This window comes from Silene latifolia, chromosome 9, assembly GCF_048544455.1.
Source record: "Silene latifolia isolate original U9 population chromosome 9, ASM4854445v1, whole genome shotgun sequence".
Classification (NCBI taxonomy): Eukaryota; Viridiplantae; Streptophyta; class Magnoliopsida; order Caryophyllales; family Caryophyllaceae; genus Silene; species Silene latifolia.
Window position 1 is genome coordinate 70427431 of NC_133534.1, and position 27388 is coordinate 70454818.

A 27388-nucleotide genomic window follows, 5' to 3' on the forward strand; every position below is an offset into this window, starting at 1 on the left:
CCTGCTATGTCGAGTTCTCGTGTTGGTCTAATTTCTACTGCGCCAGATTGTTAATTTTCGGCGAATATGGGTTGGATTTGTGTGTTCCGGGGTGTGCTTGGCTCCATTCTGATTAATCAAGTTGGAGTTCAGTGCTCTGGTCCGACTTCACTGATTCTGATCAGATGTTCAGTTTGATTTAGTTTGCTATGCAAATGGTGCTCTTATTGTGTAGATTTTTGGGGTATTGATTGTTTGTTATTTGGATATGGGAGATTATATAACTCAATTGTTGGACTGCTGTGTAGTTGAGGCTAATTTCGTATACTTAATGCTGCATACTCATGTCTGAATCTACTGACAGTACAATATTATGATATGACACTTGCTGGAATTTGAGCTCGCTTGTTTCTCATGATACCAATACTCGGTCAGCTCGCCTCATTTAGCTCAAGATTTATTTGTGTTTGTTGATGCCGGCTGATGTTGGATGAATGTGGGTTTGGTGTTTGAGGGGGTATTTTCTAATGGTGAGTTGATTATATGTAATGTAATTAAATATGTAAAGGAGAAAGCATGCTAGCTTTTGGGATGATTATTTGTCGTGCCAACTTTCACCAATTAGGAAGTAGGATATCAGGCCTTAGTGGTATTACAGATGTTTTATATTGGCTATGTGCATAATACTTGCACACATGAATACATGATAATCAAACGGTAAGAATAACAATAATCAAATGGTAAGAATAATACTACAATAACACCTAACACCACAATAACATAAGAATAACACTACAATACCACCACAATAACACTACTATAATGCACAATAACATGGTAAAAAAAAGAGAAAAAAATCAAAGTAGTAAAAAAAAACAAAGTGACACCGGAATAACATCACAATAACAATACAACCAGAATAACAGCACAATAACACGTAGTAAAAAAAGAAAAAAAATCAAAGTGACACCAGAATAACATCACAATAACACCAGAATAACAGCACAATAACACGGGGTAAAAAAAAGAGTAAAAAAAATCAAAAGTAGTAAAAAAAATCAAAGTGACACCGGAATAACATTACAATAACACCGGAATAAGAATACCACCAGAATAACAGCACAATAACACGGGGTAAAAAAAGAGTAAAAAAATCAAAAGTAGTAAAAAAATCAAAGTGACACCGGAATAACATCACAATAACACCAGAATAACAATACCACCGGAATAATAGTACAATAACATGCGGTAAAAAAAAGAGTAAAAAAATTAAAGTAGTAAAAAAAATCAAAGTAGTAAAAAAATCAAAGTGACACCGGAATAACATCACAATAACAGCAGAATAACATCACAATAACACGTGGTAAAAAAAAAAGAAGAAAAAAATCAAAGTCGTTAAAAACATCAAAGTAACAGCAGAATAACATCACAATAACAGTGGAATAACAATAACAACACAATAACATGTGGTAAAAAAAAGAGGAAAAAAAAATCAAAGTAAGAAAAAAAAAGGCACAATAACAGCATAATAATACGAGGTAAAAAAAATAAGCGTAAATAAAATTTCAAGTAAAAAAAAAATCCGGTACAAAAAGAAAAAAAAAAGGTAACATAATGAGTAAATTAAAGAAAAACATAAGAGAAAAAAAAAATCAAAGTGGTAAAAAAAAAGCATAATAACACGAGGTAAAAAAAAGAGAAAAAAATTAAAGTAAAAAAAAAGTAACATTAGAAAAAAAAGAAAAAATAAGTAAATGATAGTGGTTTTATGTGACATGTAAGATTAGATCTTGGCCATTCATCTCTAATATAATCTAGTGGTTGAGATTTCAAAACGCAAAACTCACAACTCACCATAAGAAACCAAACTCACAAGATCCTATATATATATATATATATATATATATATATATATATATATATATATATATATATATATATATATAGGAATGAGATCATGTGAGTATTACTTATATATTTGAGGATTGAGGATTAATACTATGATAGGTATTTAGGGTGGAAAATAGCAAGGGCAATTTTGTAATTTAACAGCTGCCTATATAAACCACTTTTTATAGCAATACCGTTATTTCCTCCTTTTTCTTCATCTCCCTTCAACTTCTCTCTCTACTGTAGCTTCTTCCTCCATTGTTGAGCTGGAAAACCCTAGAATTTAGGCGTCATCTCCGTTTTTCGTCGTCATTCTTCACAATTATCATATTATTCCAATTAGTTCGTTTGTTCAGGTACGTAATTGGCGTTTTTCGTCCCTACATTTCGAATTCGTTGTAACATTACTCTGTTTGTTCTTCTTTCGTTTCTATAATTTGAATTTCATCTTGCTTTTATTTGTTATTTTCAATTTAATTTTGTGTTTCCTAAAATTCGGTACATTTTTGTTTTATTTCCAGGTTTTGCTGCTCATTCTTCACAATTATCATATTATTCCAATTATTTCCTTTGTTCAGGTACGTAATTGCCGTTTTTCGTCCTTATGTTTCGCCTTCGTTCTTATCTTACTCTGTTTGTTCTTCTTTTCGTTTATATGCTTTGAATTTCATCTTGATTTATTTGTTATTTTCAATTTACTTTTGTGCTTCCTTAAAATTCGGTACGTTTTTGTTTGATTTCCAGGTTTTCCTGCTCAAATCTCTGCGTATTCAATCTTCATTGCGATGTCTGGTATGTTATTCTTCTTAATTTTGTACTTTCAGGCGTATTCTCGAAATCTCTGCGTATTCTCTCTTTATTTTGTACTTTCACTTTCAATCACATGTTCGTTATACTTTTGGTAAATATTTTTTGTTCATTGACGTTCTTATTTTGCTCAATATGTGATATTGTTTTTTCTACAATTTGGTGATATTGTTTATGTTGATATGTACCATTGTATATTCACGTATGTGATATTGTTTTTCAACTTCATGTGTGATATTTGTTCCAGAGTACGTGATATTGTTTTCCTGGATATGTGATATTGTTCAGGCACTTGTGTGATATTGTTCCTGCAACATTCCTTGTGATATCGTTTTTCATCTTCATGTGTGATATTTTTCCCAAACAACGTGATATTGTTTTCCTGGATATGTGATATTGTTCAGCCACTTGTGTGATTTTGTTTTCGTCCATATCTTTTAGACTTTTTCTTATTATTTTACATTTTACTTTTCTTGCCAGATCCTACAAGTAATGTAACTTCTTCTTCCTGTAATGATCTTCATGTCTCTGCCATTACCTCTAAAGATAGTAATGATATTGTTGAGTCTTCACTTACTTCTACTTTGTTTGATTGAACCACCGATGCATCTAGTTCTACTCCACATGTTGAACAACATTCTGTTCCTTCTCGTGTGCATCAACTACTTTTGGACTCCACACCTGGTGGTAGTGAATTGTGGACAAGGAATGTTGCACCTGAGTTTAAACCTTATTGATACCCGTCGCTGTGAGTACCAAAAATAAGATTTATAATTTCCTATTAAAACTAACCTAGGCTAGTGGTAACAGGGTCGAACCACAAGGAGGCGAATGTAATTTCTAATTGTTTAATTTAGTCTAAGGTAACGAAAGTGGGGGTTGATTTGATTTGGTCTATACTAATAGCAATAAAAGACAATAAACTGAATAAACAGATAAAACAGATAAAAGAAGGGGTACTAGGATGGTCGGTTCACTATAGTTTCGGCGGCAGCAAACTAAGTCGGTCTAAATCAAACACATGAGGCGGGAAACAAGAGGGGTCAAGCTTCACTCTTAACAGATAGCATCTTTCGATCTCGCTATAAGTCCCTAATATCACTAATATTGACTCTCGTCCAGAAAAGTGACTTATAAACTAAACTTTACCTATCTTTCGATCTCAGCATAGTTTAATCGTTTTAATTGGTGATCTAACAACTGTCCCTATCTCTCGATCTAACGGGTCAGTCATATAATAAGCATTCAACTGGTCGCATGCATTCGATTCGTCAAATATAACATTTAAAACAATTAAAACGAAGGTATACCTCACGTGGTCAGTCGATCGACCAAGTATGTCAGTCGATCGACTGACACGCGATTCAGTCCGTGTTATTCTACGCCGCCTACACTATAATTCCCCTACATCCTAGCACGAATAATTTAGCTACTCATACTAAGAATGATAACAACAATAAGATTGATGAAATAAACAGAAGAATTCATAATTAAAACTACAGAACAAAAGGCTAGCATTAAACGATAATTATGGTTTCGGGAACTAACTAACAATTCTATATCTATGAACGCAATTAAAGTAATAAACTGGAATAAGAAGAATACCAAAATCGCAGAAGAATTGTAACGGAATGATTGAAAGCACAACGAAAATCCGATGCGAAATAGTATCCCAAACCCTAATTATTTAATAACTAAACTCAATGTAAAACTAGGTAAATTTCTGAATAAAAACCGGATCATTGTATCTTTGAACTAGGTTACGTTATATAGAAAGTATACGTAACATAATTCCTAAACCTAATATCGCTTTGGGCTTTCTATTCCTCGGTCTTTTAATTCTCGTCTGAAGTAGCGGTGTGGTCGATCGACTAAGCATGGTGGTCGATCGACTGACAAGCAGTGTACAGTAGCCTCTGGATCCCGTGAGTTGGTCGATCGACTAAGGGTACTGGTCGATCGACTGCTTTAGCTGGTACTTAACTTCTATGATCTCGTGGATTTGTCTTTCGGGCCTTGAAATGCGCACCAAGCTCGTTCCTTAAGTGAATACCCCATGTCAAAATGCAATGCAGGATGCTCGGGGACGGATTTAGCTCAATTTCCGTTGAATTCTTCACATTTCTGAAATAATGTACAAAAACACGAAAGTAAACGGAAATAGGGGAAATGGTAGCTTAAACTACACAAATGAGCTCTGAAATGCGTGTAAATTGAGGTATAAAACATCATATAAAAGACACGCATCAAACTTCCCCAAACCAAACCCTTGCTTGTCCCCAAGCAAGAACTAGACTCGATCTAATGACCTAATGGAACGAGTTCAATCTCAGAGCGAATTACAACATGTAAACCCTAAACCATTTTAATGCAACTAACAATCAATTAGTAATGTGAATCATGCAAACGAGTTATGAAGTCGTTAAAAACTGCTGAACCATCAACTATAGAGACTTATCAATTTGGACTCTCACGCGTCGCTCATATCACACATAAGCACGGGTGAATATATAAGAAGATAGAAAGAATTCATTTTGTAAAGACTCTCACCTAACTACTACCTATAAGAACATGCCAACCAACAAAAGACCATGACACATGTCGAGGTATATATGTAGATATGTGAGGTATGGGTAAGAAGAGGCAAAACATTTATGGAAAAGTGGAGGTACAGGTGATCAAGCTAGTACCAAAACGGAACCATATGACAGCATCCTTCTTCTTGCTCAAGATCAAACGAAACGGTGCTATAGCAAGCACAAATCTCACAATCTCCAGTATAAAAGTAATCAACTAACTCCCCATAAGATACTAATGCAACATGGGAGCAAAAATCGCCATAAGATAAAAGCTTGAATTATGCGAATTGATTTCTTCTTTTATTTCGAACCTCAGTCAATCGACCAGAATTGGCAGTCGATCGACTGCTATGAACAGTACATAACTCTTTTTTTTCATTTTTTCGAATTTTCTTTTTCTCTTTTTTTTTTCTTTTTTCTTTCCTCCTTCATTTCATCTTCCCAACAAAATCTCAAATAAGAGCAAATGCTACCAAAAACTAAGTAACAATCCCAAGAACATAGACTACTAGCTTGACAAAGGACAGGCTAAATGTAGGATGTAGTAATGGGACAAAAAGGCTGTTTTTGGCAGTGTGGAGCTTATGGGCAAAAAATGAAAAAAGGGAAACCTCTACCACATGTGTCAACAAACCACGAACCCGAATGCACACAGGTATTAAGAAGATCAAGTTCATATTTATGCACATTTATGTAACACGTCTCATAAGGAGTATTACTCACATCCTAGATAAACTGGTCATAGATGACACCAGTTATAAGCTCTAATAACTCAGAAATATGATGTAGCTTGCCAAAATTCTAAGTCAAGTCTCAAGTTCAACAAATAATTAATGAAAACTCATAGATATGCACTTATACGATTTTACTAATAACATGTTAATCAAGCAAGGCTTAGGCAAAACAGATGCAAATGCAATGTCATCATTGAAATACCACCGTTCCGACTCGACCTATATGCTAAAATAAACATGCATTTTTTTTTTAATTTTGATGAAATTTTTCAATTTTTTTGGATTTTTCGTAAATATATATAGAAATAAACAACAATGCAAGACAAAAATGTAAATGTGAATGCAAGCAAATGATATGCGACGCAAAACCCTTCCCCAAACCAAATCGCACAATGTCCCCATTGTGAAAAATCACGTAATGAAGAAAAGAGAAACGGGAAATTGCGAGAAAATTAAGTAAATAAGACATGAAGTAAAGACTTAGAAACTCACAAGACGTTAAGCGCACCAAAGGAAACCTCCCCAAACCAGCGTGAGCTGGGAGGTTTCAGTAGCCAGCAGTGCTACCAATAAGTACCTGAAAAGACAAACAAATACCACGCATAAAACCGAGAAAGCAATAAAGAAGCGGTAATTATGTGCAAAGTTACGAAAATGGAAGAAATCAGAAATGAGTCGGGAAATAAAATAGAGTAGAAAACTCCCTTAATCCCGCAAAACGACCCAACACAGCAGGGGAAAGGTCGTGAACAGGTACAGCAGCGGCAGTGGTCGATCGACCATAGTGTTGGGAAATGTGTCCTCAACAATAGTGCGATCACATGATTTAAATATCATTATTAAATCTCATTTTAAAGAATACAATTGGGAAGTAATATTATTTTTGTCAACCTGGTCAACATATATCGGTAATGATTGGTGACTAGAGTTTGACATTATTCGTCGTGTGACGGTGGTGATCAGTTGACCCCTAGGTCATACCTATAGGGCGATACTCTTAATTGATCATTTAATTAATCGTATAATGTTACGAGTTAATTAAATTACTTGAAAAATTGACGGACGATTTTGGAAGAAAAATTTACGTATCAAATTGAAATATGATTAAATGAGATACGGTCTGAGTAATCAAATTATTACTCGGATGAAATTATTGTTTAAAGAAACAATTGGATTTGAATGAATTATTATAAATGCGATTTATAAACGGTAAAATATTTTGGTACGAGTAATTATGAATTACTAAGTCAATTTTGTATATGACGTATTTTTATTAATAAGTTGATTTTTAATATGTTAAAAATACATAAACAATTTATGTTACATATGACATGTGACATATTGACATTTGACAAAAATAATATGGAATCCATAATACAATGTGGACCGAAATATTGGGAATCATTAACATATTATGTTAATTTAGATTAGTGGGATTAATCATCATTTATCTAATGTAGGCACGCATACCTAGTGCCTTTTGTGTAAGAGCACAAAGGCCATGCATAGGCCAATTCCCTCACCCTACCCGGTTCTCCCTTGGAAAGAACAAGGGTTCTTTTTCATTTTTATTTTATCTTTCACTATATGCATAGTGTGTGTAAGATAATTATTCATTCACTCAACATAATTATTTTTAGAGAGATAAAAATAATTTCTCTTCCTCTCCTCTTCTCTCAACCGGTTTTGAGAGCTAAAATACCAAATATTTTGGTTCAATTTTTCATAAGATTAATATTATACTAGATCAAATAATATTAATTAGATTAAGAGTTAGCCTTGGGTATAAAGCTTGGGGAGAGATCTTATACTTAGATCTTGTTCATCCATAAGGAAAGCTCAAGAACAAAAGAAAAGGAGATTTCTTTTGTGCCCCATAAAACCGAAACATCTATGTAAGGATATGATTTCTTCTCTTTTGTTATATTGTTTGCATGCATAAAATCCGTTTTAATTTTATGACAAATTAGTTTAGACATATATGAGTATGTTTATATGTATATGAATCTACATTTCCTTCAATCGGTATCATGAGCCACGGTTGTTTGCATGCAAATTGGTTAAAAGTTTTTCCAAGTTATAAGAATAACAAATAAAACTTGTAAAATTTGTGTTATTATGAGATATCACTAAATTAATCCATGCATGTTAATATTTCTGGTCCTAAAGTGTTTTGGGATATTTTGGTTAATTTTTTGGATTTTTATTGTTCATATTTTACAATAATGGCATTTAAATGTGATTTTATGAGTAAAAATGTCATTTTTGGTCTAAAATTAGCTATACTTCGAATTTTCAGTTGGTTTTTGGATATGTTGTTACATATATTATTTTGAGATAACCTGTAAATTTTCATAATTTTTGGACTTGTTATGCTCGAAAAATGAATTTTTCATTATTAAATTCGGATTTAAGAGAAAAATAGGTTAATATGAGTTAAATTTCGAATCTGGTCATAGAAAATTAATATGTTGTCACATGCAATTTTACAAGATGTGTGTAAAATAATTGGCTATAAAGAAGTCTTTTAGCATGATTTATGAATTTTTGAAGAAAATAGCATAAATAGTGACATTATTAGTGAAAAATTAATAAAACATAATCTATGACTTAGAGAAAACGTCTAATGTTGCATTTTATTATATTTTTCAGATATAAAATTGAAAAGTTAATGAAAATAATTTTTCCATGTTTTTTATGATTATTTTATTATAAATCGATAAACCGCAACATTGTTTTTTCCGGAAAAATTTCGAAATTTTTAACCTAAGATTTTGAACATTATGAGTGTCATGGATTTTTTCCAGAATGTTCATGAGTTTAAATTTCAAATTTTGAATTTATTTGAAATTTTGTGATTTATTTGAAGTTTAATAGCTTATTTTTGTAATTTTTGGTCCATTTATGAACAATTTTGTAAATATGGGTTAATTATGGTCAAATTATTAGTGAAGACTATATTTTGAGTCCTAAGAGGTTAGGGTAATTAACTTATGCATAAATATGAGTTTATGCATTTTTGTGATTATAAAATGTTGAAATCACGCAAATCCGTAAAAACCGAGTAATATACGATATTGGCTAATTAAAGGCGATTTAGCATAAAATTGAGCATGTTCATACATATTATAATGCTGCATTTTCTTTATGATTGTCATAATTTTAATTTATGTAATTTTGAATTATGTAATTTTACTTAGTATGGCCTTAGATTTTAATTGGTATTTCCCGAAATGTATGGGAATATCGATTCGGTTGTAATTTTTATTGTGATCTCGTATCACCGTTTTGTAATTTAATAGATTTATTTTATTTTAGTTACAAATGTATAATAGGAAATTATGTAATTTATTATGTAATTTTATTCATTCCGGAGTTCCAAAAGACGGATTTCTTCAAGAATGGCGATACATAAAGACGGTGTTACCTCGAGATGCGTGACACAACCGAAGTTCAAGGGACCAATGGAGTTGGTTTCCGAATATGTAATAGATTAATAGTTTTTCTATTTTAGGAAGGCCATACTAGGATTTTTATCTTTATGCTTGCATTTTATTTTATGTCCCATGCATCGCTAAATCGCCATAACTAAACATGCATCCTTATTTTATCGAGTTTATCGACCGTGTCAATTCGAATTATCGTAGTTCACCGCTTTAGTTCACTTAAAACGTGATAGATAATAAATTGACATGACCTCTCGCTAAAACAATTAATTGAGACATAGCCTTACCAAATAGTAGAAACCATGAAAACCTATTTCGCGAGGGAGTGCACTCGGCTACCCCGGGGTACAAACCTTGTTACGTAGGGGAAGTGGGTGATAAATGTCTAATCCACCGAATTCATGTTGATGAGGGTTTCATCGGCTACCCCGTGCCTAAGTTAATGTGAGTTTGGACAATGGACACATTTATTCGAAATTTGGATTGAACTCAACAAAAGTAATTGATAAGGGTTTCATCGGCTACCCCGTGCCCTTGTTGATGTGTTTTGGGCTATAGATAAATATTAGAGTAATTTTATCGACCAAGAGTTCTAAAAGTAGAATCGATTAAAAGGTTAATCCACCGAGTTATATTGATGAGGGTTTCATCGGCTACCCCGTGCCTAAGTTGATATGAATTTGGGTCTTGGAATCATTTATCATAGTTGGGTAGAGGTCACTATGTAAATGCTTTACTTGTTATTTACAAGTATTAATATAACGATAAATGTTTTGTTTTCACTATTCTGTTATTATTGTTCTATTTCTTTACCACAATTTATATACGATATCATTTCGATTGTTGATTCAAGTCTCCTTAAAACATCGTAACTAAAGACAAATATGAATTTGCTTCTAAAACCTCAAAAGAACCATTGTTAAGGATCTCTTGCAAAGAGTATAGATTAAAAGTTATTCATTATCAAACAGGTTTTTGATTCTTGACTAACACATCTACTTACAATGGATTGTTTTTTCATGTACTTAAATGAATTAAGTACCTTGAAGCGATAAATTGTTTTGGTAATTAGTTTTGTCAAGAATTCGTAATTGACCAAAATAACGCAACCACTTCAATGAGAGTTTTAAGACTAAAACGAACAAATGAAGAGTAATCTTCATGAATTCAATTTTGCTTCTCAAAGCAAAGACTCATTGAAATGAGTGGGAGCATTCTCTTAAACCGTTAAGATGAGGACGAGGTTCAAGAAGTAAAGATTATAATGGAATTGATATAAGGTAATGTTAAAGGTAAAGTTGTTGAGAATGACGATACTAAACCTATCAATCCCGACCGATAAGTTTCCATTGTCTTAAATGTTGGACACGAGAAAGGAAACTACCCCAAATTATTGAAGTATCAACAAGTTAGTTGTGGGACATCTAATTGAACCTTCTTCTTTAATTGTTTATTTGATTAAACATAAAATTTTGCTAGTACTACTTCATCAATATTAGAAACCAATGGAGGTTTTCATCATTGTACATGATATATAGGATGATTAGAATATGACGACTAGCAACAATAATGTCGAGAGATAGAGTAATTGTGTACTCAATCTAGTTTTTGGATTTAAAGTTGTACTTAATTATGACTATTAAGTGCATAAACTTTAAATAAGAATATAAACTTGTTAAGATACAAAAGAGGTTTTCACCTTTGTGACCCTATACACCATGATTTGATGTATGGCTAGCCCATCATCAAGGTGATTATATTCTAAACCAAACTAGAATGATATATCATGAAGATGATGTAAGACTAAAATTGGTAACCCAAGATTAAACCTTAAATTTTGGAATGATGAACGCAAAGAATTATCGAGTACTCTTAAAACCATTAGATTGTTAATGGTATATGCGTATCTTGTATTCAAAGCAAGATGTCTCGTGCCTTTTGGTTGAAAAGGAGATCGAGGTTGTAAATCATCGATCCAAAATAGGTTGATCATTTTATTTTACCAAGGATTTAAGTTGACGCTAATATGTTCACTTAACAAGGTAAATAGAGAAATCTTTGAAGAATTTCAAAGAGTTCAAGGAATTACGATTTAGTCGTGATGGGATTATCAAAGTGAAGACTTTGATATAAGCCAAATGAATTGTGATATAGTATCACAAACTAATCTCTCTTAGCACGCATTATGGTATAATGTGTGGTTGGATAAGAAATCAAACGCTATTCGATTTGGTTTGGACTTCGATCAAGTTACTTTGAGTCACTTGATCCTTTTGGGGATTTTATCATTTTGTCTAAATTATTTTTCCACTAAAACGAATCATATGAGATATGATATGGTAAGGTACCATGTTTGTAAGTTTTCACAAGAAACAAATGCTCATTTTTCCCTTTTCAATTATCACGAGTACACCGGGTTTGTGGCTCATGAAGCTGTCTTTCTAAAATACAAGTTTATTTCTAGAAGACAGAGTGGGAGAAATTATTCAAGAGCCACAAAGAATGCCACAGAGAATGTTATGTCGCAAGAAACTGGTCTTTCTTGGCTACATGAGACGTTTTGTGTAAGACATTGTTTCTTCAAAACCTAGGAGGTTAAATTCGTCACTTGTTAAAAATGATGAATTCATGCTACTTTTAAGAAAGTAAAGAGCTTATAACTTACAAAAGAAATTGTTTGATTCAAGTTGATTACTTCTAGAAAGTAATGAACATATGACTTACATAAGAGTGTTGAAGTCACAACTCAATATAAGGCTTAGAGCCATGAAAATCCGAAACAAAAGGGCTTGATTAGTGACAAAGGGTTTTGCACTAATAAAGAGATATTTCATAGCAAGATTAGTTGCAAAGGGTTTTGCACTAATTGAAATGCTTAAGTCTATTTGGATCTTCTTAGGGATTGTATTTCATTATTATGAAATACACAGCAAGTGAATCTAAAACCCACTTCTTCAATAGATGGAATGTATTCAATACATGTCATAAGTTTTATAGATTCTTGCAATCCTAAGATAATGTGAAACTTAAGAGAGAATCTTAAGTAGGACATCAATGAGTTGGAATCAACATTTTGATCATGTTATAAAACGTTTCTCGATAAGTCGAGAAGTTGTGTTTGTACATGAAGTTTAGTGGGAGTTACGGAAATTTTAATTAGTCCGATATGTGGATGACATATTGATCATTGAAAATGATTTAAGACTTTTGGAGTATTATAATACATCTTGAATATCCGGATTTATGAAGATAAATCCACATGATATTAGCATCAATAAGAAGTCTTATGTTGATAAGATTCATGACTAGTTCAATTAAATTGAACATATTTGATTGATTCCATTTGCTTCCACTGCCGGATCAATTAAATGAGTAAAGATGTATAACACTTCATATACTTTAAGTATGATGAATTGTTTTCAAAATCGAATTTAAGTAATCTTTACCAAGTAAGCCATAAAGATTACCCTTAAGTGCTTACAGAAGCATTAAGGCTATAAAGCAAAGTGTTTATGATGCAATATTGTGTAAGGGTGTTACACAAGTGACAATTGACAATTGAGATTGCGCATGGTTTCCGACAAAACCATAATCAAAACACATTAAGATGGTTAAGATACCATTGTGGCTATATTAATTAAGAAATAGATTTTCTAGAATCGTTCTAGGAAATAAAGAACAATGAGAGATATTTATAACGGAAATTGAGTACACTTGTGATCATGAGATGTGCAAGAAGGATGAGTCCCGCACACTGTGAAAACAGTGGGAGCTATTCTTAGGCTAGAGGGCCTATGTCTTGATTGGATCTCGACACGTACTCAGAAAGTTTTGTAATGCAAATGTATACATTACAAAAGGAAAACGAGTATGTAGTGAGGCTGAGTAAGGTACAGGAAATTGATAAAACCTACTATCCAAAGCCTTCTCAAAGGCTAAACATGATGAGTCATGTCATTTCAATTGAATTGAAATGAACAACTACGTACAAGATCAAATTAGATTATAGAACATGAAATAGTAATCAAGCATTGACTATTCATGTGTGATAATCGCATTTGTCGTTCGAGTTTTATTTTAAAACTCTTTTATTATACTTTGTTACATCCAAACGGGTTGTGGAGACAATTGAACCCCGTTAAAGTGAACACGGATTAACATTGTATTTGCCCATAGTTACTTGTATGAGGTGACGTCTCGAAGTAACTAGAGTGTGATGCGATTGATGGCAAGTTCAAGTGCCATAGAGTCATGTGAGATGACTAGTCGATCACATAGGCAGACTGTTAGGAACATTTTGTCGGGCCTTATGACCGCTTATAGAGTTCTGGCAAATTTATATAGCCTAGTCGTGGCGAGAGCTACTATAGTATTCTAATGAGTCGATTCTTTTGACTAAAGACTATTCGCCTAAGACGGCACAGTTTCAGATTAACTTTGATTTATGTTACTACGACCTTCGTAAATGGGGTCAAATGGGCATATTTTGGGTTATGATGGCTGTGGCTAGTCGAAGGGAATGAGTGCGATAGGAATTGTCCACCCCTAGTCGGGGTTATAACAATATCTCGGGGCCACTCGAGGAGTAATGAACTGGAAATGCGTGGCCACGCTCGGAAAGTATCTATGATAGATAAGTCCCGGTCAATCGGTTATTCTCCGGATCGAGGAAACCACTCTCGATATGATCACTTGCAAGTACGACCGAAAGACACCTTGCATTGAGTGGGAGATAGTAATAGGACAAGAGAATTGGTGGAGCACACTTGTCGAGGACAAGTGGGAGATTGTTGGGAAATGTGTCCTCAACAATAGTGCGATCACATGATTTAAATATCATTATTAAATCTCATTTTAAAGAATACAATTGGGAAGTAATATTGTTATGTCAAATGGTCAACATATATCGGTAATGATTGGTGACTAGAGTTTGACATTTGCGTCGTGTGACGGTGGTGATCGATTGACCCCTAGGTCATACCTCTAGGGCGATACTCTTAATTGATCATTTAATTAATCGTATAATGTTACGAGTTAATTAAATTACTGAAAATTGACGGACGATTTTGGAAGTAAAATTTACGTATCAAATTGAAATATGATTAAATGAGATACGGTCCGAGTAATCAAATTATTACTCGGATGAAATTATTGTTTAAAGAAACAATTGGATTTGAATGAATTATTATAAATGCGATTTATAAACGGTAAAATATTTTGGTACGAGTAATTATGAATTACTAAGTCAATTTTGTATATGACGTATTTTTATTAATACGTTGATTTTTAATATGTTAAAAATACATAAACAATTTATGTTACATATGACATGTGACATATTGACATTTGACAAAAATAATATGGAATCCATAATACAATGTGGACCGAAATATTGGGAATCATTAACATATTATGTTAATTTAGATTAGTGGGATTAATCATCATTTATCTAATGTAGGCATGCATACCTAGTGCCTTTTGTGTAAGAGCACAAAGGCCATGCATAGGCCAATTCCCTCACCCTACCCGGTTCTCCCTTGGAAAGAACAAGGGTTCTTTTTCATTTTTATTTTATCTTTCACTATATGCATAGTGTGTGTAAGATAATTATTCATTCACTCAACATAATTATTTTTAGAGAGATAAAAATAATTTCTCTTCCTCTCCTCTTCTCTCAACCGGTTTTGAGAGCTAAAATACCAAATATTTTGGTTCAATTTTTCATAAGATTAATATTATACTAGATCAAATAATATTAATTAGATTAAGAGTTAGCCTTGGGTATAAAGCTTGGGGAGAGATCTTATACTTAGATCTTGTTCATCCATAAGGAAAGCTCAAGAACAAAAGAAAAGGAGATTTCTTTTGTGCCCCATAAAACCGAAACATCTATGTAAGGATATGATTTCTTCTCTTTTGTTATATTGTTTGCATGCATAAAATCCATTTTAATTTTATGACAAATTAGTTTAGACATATATGAGTATGTTTATATGTATATGAATCTACATTTCCTTCACATAGATGGCAGTCGATCGACCAGAATTGAACAGGAACATAAAGGCCCTGTTCTTTCTGGCTTATTTTCACTCACTTGATTCGGCTCATTTCTACTTATTCTATTGATTGATTCGGCTCGATTAAGCTCGATTCGGCTCTATTCGATTCGATTCGGCTCGATTCGATTCGATTCGGCTCTATTGATTCAGATCCGGCTCATTAAAGCTTCATTGATTCGGCTCGGCTCACTTGATTCAGCTCCACTAATTCAGCCAATTTCAATTTTGCGAATCTTAAACTTAATAGTTTTTATTAATATTATATTAATATTAATATTAATATTATTTTATTATTATTTATTATTTATTATTTTTATTTATTTATTTGTTATTACTATTATTATTATTATTATTATTATTATTATTATTATTATTATTATTATTATTATTATTATTATTATTATTATTATTATTATTATTATTATTATTATTATTATTATTATTATTATTATTATCATCATCATCATCATCATTAATTTATTATTAATTAATCATCCTCATTATTTTTATTATTATGAATATTATGGTTATTAAAATCAATAATATTCATATTAATATAATTAATACTATTACTATTATTATTATTACTATTATTATTATTATTATTATTATTATTATTCTTATGAATATTAATTAATAATAATATTATTAATAACATTGTTAATTTTAATATTACTATTATTAATACGTAATTATTTTTTCATATACGAACTTTACTCTTTCACACCCACTTTTTCATAACATTCTATTTTGTACCCTTTTCACCTCAAACTGAATCAAGTGAACTCTTAAATCAATATTTTTCCCTAAAACTTAATTTAATTGCTCAAATGACTTAAAACTTACAAGATGAATTCTAATTTTTAAAATAATTAATTAATTTACTTGTTATCAATTATTAATATTATTTGTTGAGTTTTAATTAATCAACCAAATTTTATTTATTTGTTAAAGATGAAATTAGGGTCTGTCGATTTTTATTTATCTAATTAATTAAATTAGGATTGTTGGTGCTTTGTGGTGGTTACCTAATCTGTCAAATTAGGATGATAAACGGCTAGAGTTTGCACATCAATCTAACAAATTGGTGCTCCATTATTTCACCTAATTAGATTGATGGCGAACAGTGGTTCATGGTGGCTACCTTGTTAATCACTCAAATTAGTTTTATTATTATTATTATTATTATTATTATTATTATTATTATTATTATTATTATTATTATTATTATTATTATTATTATTATTATTAATGTTCTTCTTCTTCTTCTTCTTCTTCTAATAATAATAATAGTAATAATTATAATAATTATAATAATTATAATAATTATAATAATAATAATAATAATAATAATAATAATAATAATAATAATAATAATAATAATAATAATAATATTATTATTAATATTAATACCTATAATAATAATAATAATAATAATAATAATAATAATAATAATAATTATTATTATTATTTATTATATTTAGTATTAATATTAATATTAATATTAATATTATTTCAGTTCAATTCACCTCTAATCAGCTTAGTTCAGTTTAGCTCAGCTCCATTCGATTGATTGATTCGGCTTAGCTCCATTGATTGATTATTTCGATTGATTGATTCAGCTCCATTCGATTCGATTGGCTCGATTCGATTTGATTCAGCTCCATTGATTGATTGATTGATTCAGCTCTAAAAAGCCAGAAAGAACAGGGCCAAACTCCTGAGACCCGCAACTCAATCGATCGACCATGAAAGGCAGTCGATCGACTGAGAAAGCTGCTGTAACTTTCTGATTTCTTTTTATTTGCTCAATTACTTGAGCTAATGGGGTCTAAAAACCTGTAAATGCACAATAATACGCGCCCAAAATTGCGCAAAACCCAAAGTAAAGTCTAAAGTACTTAAAAATCCTAAGCAACAAAATAAATGCGAAGTCTCGCGCACACAAAAGTAATAAAAAGAGTTTAAAAGCAATAAAATGTTTGTAAAGCAGGTGATCAACTAATAGTTGATCAAGAACGACCACGGTATGGCCCACTTCGTCGGCTTCTGGCTACAAGAGGTAGCCTCAACGGTGCTTATCTTCTCAGCAGCACCTTTCTCAACTTCATTGTCCGTAGAGCTTGACGGATCAACAGCTTTGTCATCTCCCCAATCAATGACCTCTTCCGACTCATCAAAATCCAAGTCGGACTGTCTCACTTTGGCTGGCTCATCTTCAAGCTCCTCATCAGTGGCATAACTCAGGCATCCAAGACCGCCTCTCGAAACGATTTGCTCCTTCACAGCTGGAGCAACCCACGGCTCTTCCTTCCCCAAACCAGTTCATGTAATGTCCAAAACAACAGAATCTTCATCCTTCTTGCTCCCAGTCTGGGGCGGAGGTGTTATAACAGGAATAGGAGTAGAGACAGGCATATCAGGAAGCACAAAGTATGATTTCTTTTCAGAAACCGTGTTACAGGTGACAGGCCACATGGGGTCCTTCTTCCTAGCTGTTTGGGCGAAGACAATAGAATGTGATGAGCTCCCATTTCTACTACATATTGGCACTAATTTGAGCTCATTTGGTAACATTTAGGGGTGGTTTGTGACGATTTTTACATTGTTTGACCAATTCCGAGTGCTTTGCCATTTAGCACGGTTCAAAGTAGAGATCAAGAAGCCAATAGATAGAAGAGGAATGTCCAAGGAAGAGCCAAGGATAGGCTTGAAGAAACGCACCAAAGAGGCCTTCCAAAGGAGCAAAGGAATCAAGAAAGAAAGGCGGACTTCAGGAGCAAACTCGCACCGTGCGAGTTTCCCAAGCCCAGAACTCGCACGGTGCGAGTTTTCTGGGTTTTGACAGTTTTGATTAGCGTTTGTATTACGGGCCTGTCTTTTGTTAAGCCCATAAGTTTTAGGTTACGGGATGTTATAAATACAATGTTTTGCAATTAGGTTTGGATCATCTTGTCACTTTTATTAATCAAGTTTGTAATTTGGGAATTTCATCTTTAATTTGGGTATTAGATTTAATTATGGAGAACTAATCTCCAATCTTAATCCGGCTCAAGGCTTAAACTTTGGTTGTAAGATCCTTTAATCCTTCTTTAATTTTAATTATCATTGTTAATCCTTTTGTGTTTATTGATTGAATTTTGGAATCCTTGTTTATGTTGAGTAATTAAGTGTGATTTCCTTGTTGCTTAATTAATCAAGTTCCTTAATTTATTGTTGTTGAGATTACTAAAGTGTGATTTCCTTGTAATCTCATATTTGCAACACCTTGTTATTAAGTTAATGAATGTGATTTCTTCTTGGCTTAATTAGCAAGTAAAGGATTAACTTGTAATTGGGCATTAATTGTGATTTCATTGTGTCTAATTACCCCTATTGAATCTCTTGTGCTCATATCTTCTTATTAATTTGTCCAATGTATGTGATTTCTACTTGGTAGAATTGATAAGTTGGGTTATTTGATTAAGTGTGATTTCCTTGTCATTTGGCCATTATTTAGGAGATTTGGAAGATTTATCTTCACAATAGGGTGATAATATATAATTGAAGGACTAATTGAAGGATTTTGTCAACTAAAGTGCCTAGCTTTGAGTCGGGTTAGGTCTTCCCTAATATTGATTAATTTCCATCTTAAATTCTTGGTTGTTTGCTTGTTCTACACTCTTGTTTGAATTCCCTTGCTTTGGTTACAATTGAAAACTCAACTCAAAACCCCCCCCTTTTTATTTACTTGTTGTTATTGTTGTCACAATTGTTCTAAGTACTCTTTTAATTTCACTATTGCAAAACCCATCTTCTCTTGGGTTCGATCCCTAGCTTGCTATTATACTAGTTTATAATTAGTGCTAATTAGTGTGTTTAGTGGTATATAAATTGTTAATTTGGCCGTCTTTAAGTGCGACATTTTAGGCGTGTCAAATTTTGGCGCCGTTGCCGGGGAAGGTAACGGTTTTGCTAGTGTTTGTTAATTGTGTTTTTAGGATAGTTGTGTTAGTAGTCTTTGTTTCTTGTTGATAGTGTCTTGTTCTTTACTTTTGTGAACTTTTTGATTGTGTGCTCTTGTGTAGAATTGTTTATGGTCAATACTAGGAATTCAAGAGAACCACTTTTTCCTTTCGACCCGGAGATTCAAAGATCACTTGCTTGGATAGGAGGAGGTATTAGAAGAGACAACCCGGTTATTGAAGAAATTGATTCCGGTTTTCAACAAGACCAAGGAGAAGATAACAACATCCCTTTTGAACAACCCATACCCATTCAAATCATCATGGAAGATCAACCACATGGTGATGGAGAGAGGCCACCGAGGCCTAGAACCATTAAGGAACTTACCGCCCCGGATCTCACACAAGTGCCCTTGTGTATCTCCTTTCCGGCCTTGGCGGAAAATGCCACCTTTGAGTTGAAGTCCGGGCTAATTCACCAATTGCCCCAATTCCATGGGCTTAGCACGGAAGATCCCAACAAGCACCTCAACAAATTCCATGTTGTTTGCTCAAGCATGAAGCCTAATGGGGTTACCGATGAGCAACTTCAACTAAGGGCCTTCCCTTTCTCACTCAAGGACGCGGCAAATGATTGGCTTTATTATCTCCCTACCGGGAGCATCACCACTTGGAATCAAATGAAGAGGGCTTTCTTAGAAAAGTATTTTCCCGCTAGTCTCTCATCTCAATTGAAGAAAGAAATAAGTAATGTTGAGCAATTGGATGGAGAGAACTTGTATGAGTATTGGGAGAGGTTTAAACAACTTCTTGCTAGTTGCCCATACCATGGGTACACCGACCACGACCTTCTCTTGAACTTTTGTGGTGGTTTACTTGAGGATGATGCTAGAATGATTAAAGCCGCCACCCAAGGTGGAATTGAATACATGTCGGTCCAAGAAGCAAATGAGTTGATTGAAAGGTTGGTAGGAAGCTCTAGGAATTTTGGGAGGAGAATTAAGAAGACAAGTGGAACATCCTCTTCAAGGCAAGGTTCAAACCATATGGAGGAGAAAGTTGACTTTCTCACTAATTTGGTGAAGGAACTTACAAAAGGTGGTGGGAGTACTTCTCATGTGAAATTTTGTGGTCTTTGTAATGACCCAACTCATCCCACCGATGGGTGTCCGTCTTTGCAAACGGAGGAAGCAATTGAAGCGGTGAAAGCTATTGGTTTTAGGAAGTTTGACCCCTATTCTAACACTTACAATGAAGGTTGGAAATCTCATCCAAATATGGGGTGGGGTGGGAACCAAAATCAAAACCAAAATCAAAATCAAAAAGGGGCTTCAAACTCTTCATTTCAAAAGCCAAATCAAAATCAAAACCAACCCCAAAATTCCTTGGAAGAGATGATGAAAACACTTGCTATGAATCAAATGACAATGCAAAAAGAAAGCCAAGTCTTGCTACAAAATACCAAGGAATTTCAAAATGCCGTGCTTCAACAAAACCGACTCACCGACTCTAGGTTTGTTAACCTTGAGACCCAAGTTGGTCAAATCCTCACTACACTCAATTCCCAACCCAACCAAGGAGGGAGTCTCCCATCTCACACCATTCCCCCACCGAACAAGGAACAAGCAAAAGCGGTCTCTGTGAGGAATGGTAGAGAGTTGGAAGAGGCACCCAAAGCTCCTAAGAAGACAAGACCACTTCCTATTGTTCATGAAGTGGAAGATGTGGTTGAAGATGAAATTGAAGTGGTAGTGGAACAAGGGGAAACATCTTCACCCCAACAAGTAAGGGTACATGAACCTCTTCCGGAATATGAGCCACAAGCTCCATTTCCAAGTGCTTTGAACGATACAAGGATAGTTGACAAGAAGACTTCAAGCCTTTATGATATCTTTCGTAAAGTGGAGGTAAACATTCCTCTTCTTGATCTTCTTAGTAGTGTACCCAAGCATGCAAAATTTTTGAAAGAGTTGTGCACTACTAAGAGGACCAACAAGGCTAAGAGCATGAAAAAGGTAAGGGCTAGTGAACATGTGTCGGCAATGTTTCAAAAACGGTTGCCACAAAAATGTAGTGACCCGGGCATGTTCACCATCCCTTGTAAAATTGGTGATTTGGATTGTCAACATGCTATGCTTGATTTAGGTGCATCCATTAATGTCTTGCCCAACTACCTTTATGAGTCACTTAAGTTAGGACCTTTGAAACCGACTCGTACGGTCATTTCTTTGGCCGATAGGTCCAATATCTATCCTAAAGGGGTTGTGGAGGATGTCTTGGTGAAGGTGGGGGGAATGCTTTTCCCCGCCGACTTCTATGTGATTGAAATGGAACCCGAGAAAGGCTCCACTCCCATTCTATTGGGAAGGCCTTTCATGAGAACTTCTAACACCAAGATTGATGTATCTAGTGGCCGCCTCACAATGGAATTTGAGGGGGAAAAGATTGAGTATAGCATACATGAGGCCATGAAATACCCGTCCGAGACTTCATCTTTGTGTTTTCTTGAAATTTTTGAGCCAATTGTGCAAACCGTGTATGAATTGTGCAAAGTTGATCCATTAAATGTTGTTTTGACTAATGGATTGGTTGGAGAAGATACGGGGTATGCTTTGTCTTGTGATGTGCAGGAAACAATCAAGGACTTAGAGGAAAATCCCCCAATGGAAGAATGGGAAGAAAAGGAAGAAATCCGGACTACGAGAGAGAACTCGCACCGTGCGAGTTAGGGATGGGAAACTCGCACCGTGCGAGTTATGCCTGTCCGGGAAATTTTCTTCCTTTCTTCCAAATTGTTAGAAGAGCTACCAAAGGAGAAACCTGTTCCCTCTATTGTCAAGCCTCCTCTTTGTTGAATTGAAGCCCTTACCAAGCCACTTGAAGTATGCATTTCTAGGAAATGAAGAAACTTTACCGGTAATTATTTCAAGCAAGCTTACTAAGGAGCAAGAAGAGGCTCTCATCCGAGTTCTTAAGCAACACAAGGAAGCAATTGGGTGGACAATGGCCGACATCAAAGGCATTAGTCCCACCTTATGCATGCACCGAATTCTTCTTGAAGATGAAGCAAAGCCCGTTAGACAACCACAAAGACGTTTGAATCCTCCAATGATGGATGTTGTGAAGAAGGAGGTACTCAAGCTCCTTCATGTAGGTATGATCTATCCTATATCCGATAGTCAATGGGTTAGTCCAACCCAAGTTGTCCCAAAGAAATCCGGGCTAACGGTAGTCGAGAATGATGAAGGTGTTTTGACCCCCACTCGAGTTCAAAATGGGTGGAGGGTATGTATCGACTACCGTAGGCTAAATGCCGTGACCCGAAAAGATCATTTCCCGCTTCCCTTCATGGATCAGATGTTGGAGAGGTTAGCGGGAAAGGCCTTCTATTGCTTTTTGGATGGCTACTCGGGGTATTTTCAAATCCCAATCGCACCCGAGGACCAAACAAAAACAACCTTCACATGCCCCTTTGGAACGTTTGCCTATAGAAAGATGCCCTTTGGCGTTTGCAATGCCCCGGGGACGTTCCAAAGGTGTATGATGAGTATCTTTTCGGACCATGTTGAGGACTTTATTGAGGTATTCATGGATGATTTCACCGTCCATGGTCAATCTTTTGAGGATTGTTTGAGTCATCTTACTTGGGTCTTAAAGAGGTGTATTGATACCAATCTCGTTCTCAACCATGAGAAATGTCATTTCATGGTTGATGAAGGAATAGTGTTGGGACATGTTGTTTCCTCTAGGGGAATTGAGGTTGATAAGGCAAAGGTCGATACCATTCGCACCTTGCCTTATCCTACTAATGTGCGTGAAGTGAGGTCTTTCCTAGGTCATGCCGGGTTCTACCGGCGTTTCATTAAGGATTTCTCAAAGATCGCCGCTCCTCTATGCAAGCTACTTCAAAAGGATTGTGAATTTGTCATGTGTGAAGAATGCAAGGGAGCTTTTGATATGCTCAAGGAGAAGCTTATTTCGGCACCTATAATTCAACCTCCCAATTGGAATGAACCGTTTGAGATCATGTCGGATGCAAGCAATTATGCCCTTGGCGCGGTACTTGGCCAAAGGGTGGGAAGAGCACCTCATGTTATTCAATATGCATCGACAATGATGAATGAAGCTCAAAGGAACTATACAACTACCGAGAAATAATTTCTTGCGGTGGTGTTTGCCTTAGAGAAATTCCGATCTTATGTTCTTGGAGCCAAGGTCATCATCTTCACGGATCATGCCTCTTTGAGGCATCTTGTCTCAAAGAAAGAATCCAAGCCCCGTTTGATGAGATGGGTACTACTCTTGAGTGAGTTTGACGTTGAACTCAAGGACAAGAAAGGCTCCACCAACACGGTGGCGGATCATCTTAGTAGAATCATCCAAGAAGACTCCTTGGTACCACAAAGCTCAATAAAGGAGACCTTCCCGGATGAAGCCCTTCTTGCCTTGATGTCTACCGAACCTTGGTACGCACATATCGTGAATTACTTGGTCTTAGGCAAATTTCCACCGGGTTTGACTCGACATCAAAAAGACAAAATCAAGAGTGATTCCAAGTACTATGTGTGGGATGATCCTTATTTGTGGAAATTTTGTGCCGATCAAGTGATAAGGAGGTGTGTGCCGGACACCGAAATCATGTCAATTCTCCGGTTTAGTCACGAATATGCTTGTGGCGGGCATTTTGGAGCCAAGAAAACGGCTAGAAAGGTGTTGGATAGCGGTTTCTTTTGGCCCACACTATTCCGAGATGCTCATGCCATAGTGAAGACTTGTGATAGATGCCAAAGAGTTGGTAATATTTCAAAAAGAGGAGAAATGCCCCAAACACCCATGATCTATTGCGAAATATTTGATGTGTGGGGTATTGACTTCATGGGACCATTTCCCGCTTCTTGTGGTCATGTTTATATACTTTTGGCGGTGGATTATGTCTCCAAGTGGGTGGAGGCTAAGGCCACCAAGACCGATGATGCAAAGGTGGTTGGAGAATTCATCAAAACCAACATCTTTTCTCGGTTTGGTTTTCCAAAAGCTTTGATAAGTGACCGGGGCACTCACTTTTGCAACAAAGCCATTGGTGCTCTTCTCAAAAAGTATGGGGTACTTCATAAGGTCTCAACCGCCTATCACCCTCAAACCAACGGTCAAGCCGAGGTTTCTAATAGGGAGATTAAGGCTATTCTTGAGAAGACGGTGAATCCCGACCGCAAGGATTGGAGCTTGAGGTTAGATGATGCCTTGTGGGCCTATCGCACGGCTTACAAAACGCCAATCGGGATGTCACCCTACCGCTTACTTTTTGGGAAATCATGTCATCTACCCGTGGAGGTAGAGCATCGAGCTTATTGGGCGGTCAAGTCGTTCAATTTGCAATTGGATGAAGCGGGTCTTCATAGGAAACTTCAATTACAAGAGTTGGAAGAAATCCGGAACGATGCTTATGAGAATGCTTCCATTTACAAGGCAAGAACAAGAGCATGGCATGACAATATGATTTCAAGAAGAGTGTTTCAAGTGGGAGAGAAAGTCTTACTTTTCCAAAATCGACTTAGACTTTTCTCCGGTAAATTGAGGTCTAGGTGGATGGGACCATATGAAGTGGTTCGTGTCTTCCCACATGGAGCAATTGAAATCAAATGTTTGAAGACCGGGAAAGTTTTGAAAGTGAATGGGCAAAGGTTAAAGCATTATTATTAAGGAATTGAAGTGGGTGAAGTGGAAACACTCCATCTTGTTGATCCAATTTACTCAAATTGATGAAAGTGCAACTTTGTCGAGCCATCGACGTTAAATAAACGGCAAAAGTTTGTAAATATTTCCTTCCCTTGCATATTTAAATTCCGCATTGCATTGTTTATATTGCATTTGTCATATTGCATTGTTTATATTGCATTTGTCATGTTGCATTGTTTATATTGCATTTCTCATGTTTAAATTTATTGCATCCTTTACTTTTTGCATAATAAATTAAATCATTTGCATTTTCACCAATGTTTTTGGCATATTAGAATGGTTTAATGTGTGTTTTAGTGTTAGGATATCAACTCAAGGGCATATGTGAAGAAAGAAAGGAAGAATGATGGGTAAAAGAATTTGCTAGAGTGAAGAATTTTGCAACGAAAAATGCACTTCCAGCAGAGAACTCGCACGGTGCGAGTTTTCTGAGGCTGTTTGTCGCACCGTGCGAGTTTTATGAATTCTCGCCTTTTCAGCTCAAATTCGCACGATATCTTCATTTGTTCTTCCCCAATTCATTCAACATTCAACCTCTCTCTTCCTCACTAACCCTAAACACCCAAAATCCACCATCAAAATCCTTCTCAAATCAACCAAATCAATCAATTTACCTTCAAGTTTCATCAACTTTCATCTCCCAACATCGATTTGGGTAAGGTAAATTGCAATAATTCGAGGAATCACCATCATTTTCGAGCTAGGGTTTGGAAAAATTGAAGAAGTGGAAGATTTGGGTTTGCAAATTGGTTTTAAGGGATGATTTTGAGCAATTTGGGTTAGCATTCTTCACCAAACAACCCAAGCAAGGATCAAAGGGAGGTATAAACACCTTATTCTTCTCCTTGTCAATTCTAGCTACTAAAATTCGAATTTGTGCTCCATCAATTCGAATATTAGTTGTGTTTTTATGTTTGATTCGTCCTTAAAACAATCCCTTTTAACTAGTGAGGTGTTCTTTTCTGGCAAATAGCTAATTAGCACAACAAATTTTGTAGTGCATATTAGGTGTTTGATCAATTGCCTCACCCAAAATTTTGTTCAAAAATTGTGTTTTTCTGAGATTCTATTTGTTCTACAATGGGAAAAGGAAAAGAAACTGCGGCTTCCTCCTCGAAAGGATCCAAGGGAGCCGCGGATTTTGACGAAAATGAGTATTCGGGAAAAGAGGGCCTCCGAGACAAGGTCCTCTCAAATTGGAGAAAGTTTGCCGCGGTGTCTACCGTGGCACAAACCAAATTTCTTGATGAGAACCTTCTTATCGAGTTGGGAATGCTTCCCATAACTCGTATGCTACTAGAAAAAGTTGGGCTTGAAGCCTACATTCATGTTGCCGCACCCACCCGAAGGGGTGTCACCTTTGAGTTTTTGTCATCGTTGGAAAGAGTAAAATTGGGGAGGGACAAGGTCCCGGGAATCAAATTCCGGGCATGCCGCCTCACCCATACAATGTCATTTGATGAGGTTCGTGAGGCCTTACTTATCACCAAGGCCCCCGTGAAGGAAAAACTTGATAAAGCTTTAATGAGTACTTTTTGGAACGAAATGACGGGTGACTTACGCCACGGGAACTCAAAGAACACAACCATACCCAACCCGGTCCTACGCCTCCTTAGCCGTCACATCAACACAAATTTCTTGGTCATGACCGAACCCACCAAAATGCAATACAATCAAATACAAGTTCTTTGGTCAATGACCCCGGAAGGGAGGGGGGTGCCGGATTGGGTGGAATTGTTTATAAGTGGGTGCCTTGAACTTCAAAAGAACCCCAAGGGTACCATTTATATTGGTGGTATGATTGACTTAATCGTGCAAAAGACGGGTGTGTCATTTCCACCCAATGCTTACCCTCTTGATGGTAGTGGTCTCATAGACTATCATTACTTGAAGCACTCAAAAGTGATTGAGGTAGTTGACAAGACCGCTCCCTTAGTCATTTGGTGCATGGGTGGACTAAATTCCAAGCACTACATGTATTTACCCCGTCCCTCCGACTCACCACCTTTGGGTTGGGGGAGTGCGAAAGATTTCTTCATGCCCCCCGATGATGATTTTGTGTACCTTTGGGTTGATAGAGCCCAAGTAGTTGAACCGGAAGAGGACGAGGGAGGAGAGCAACCACAAGTGGGGGGGGGGGGCTCTAACTTTTGGTGACATGCCTAATGATGCACCATTTGATGAACCCATGCCTAATGCCCCCTATGATGAGCC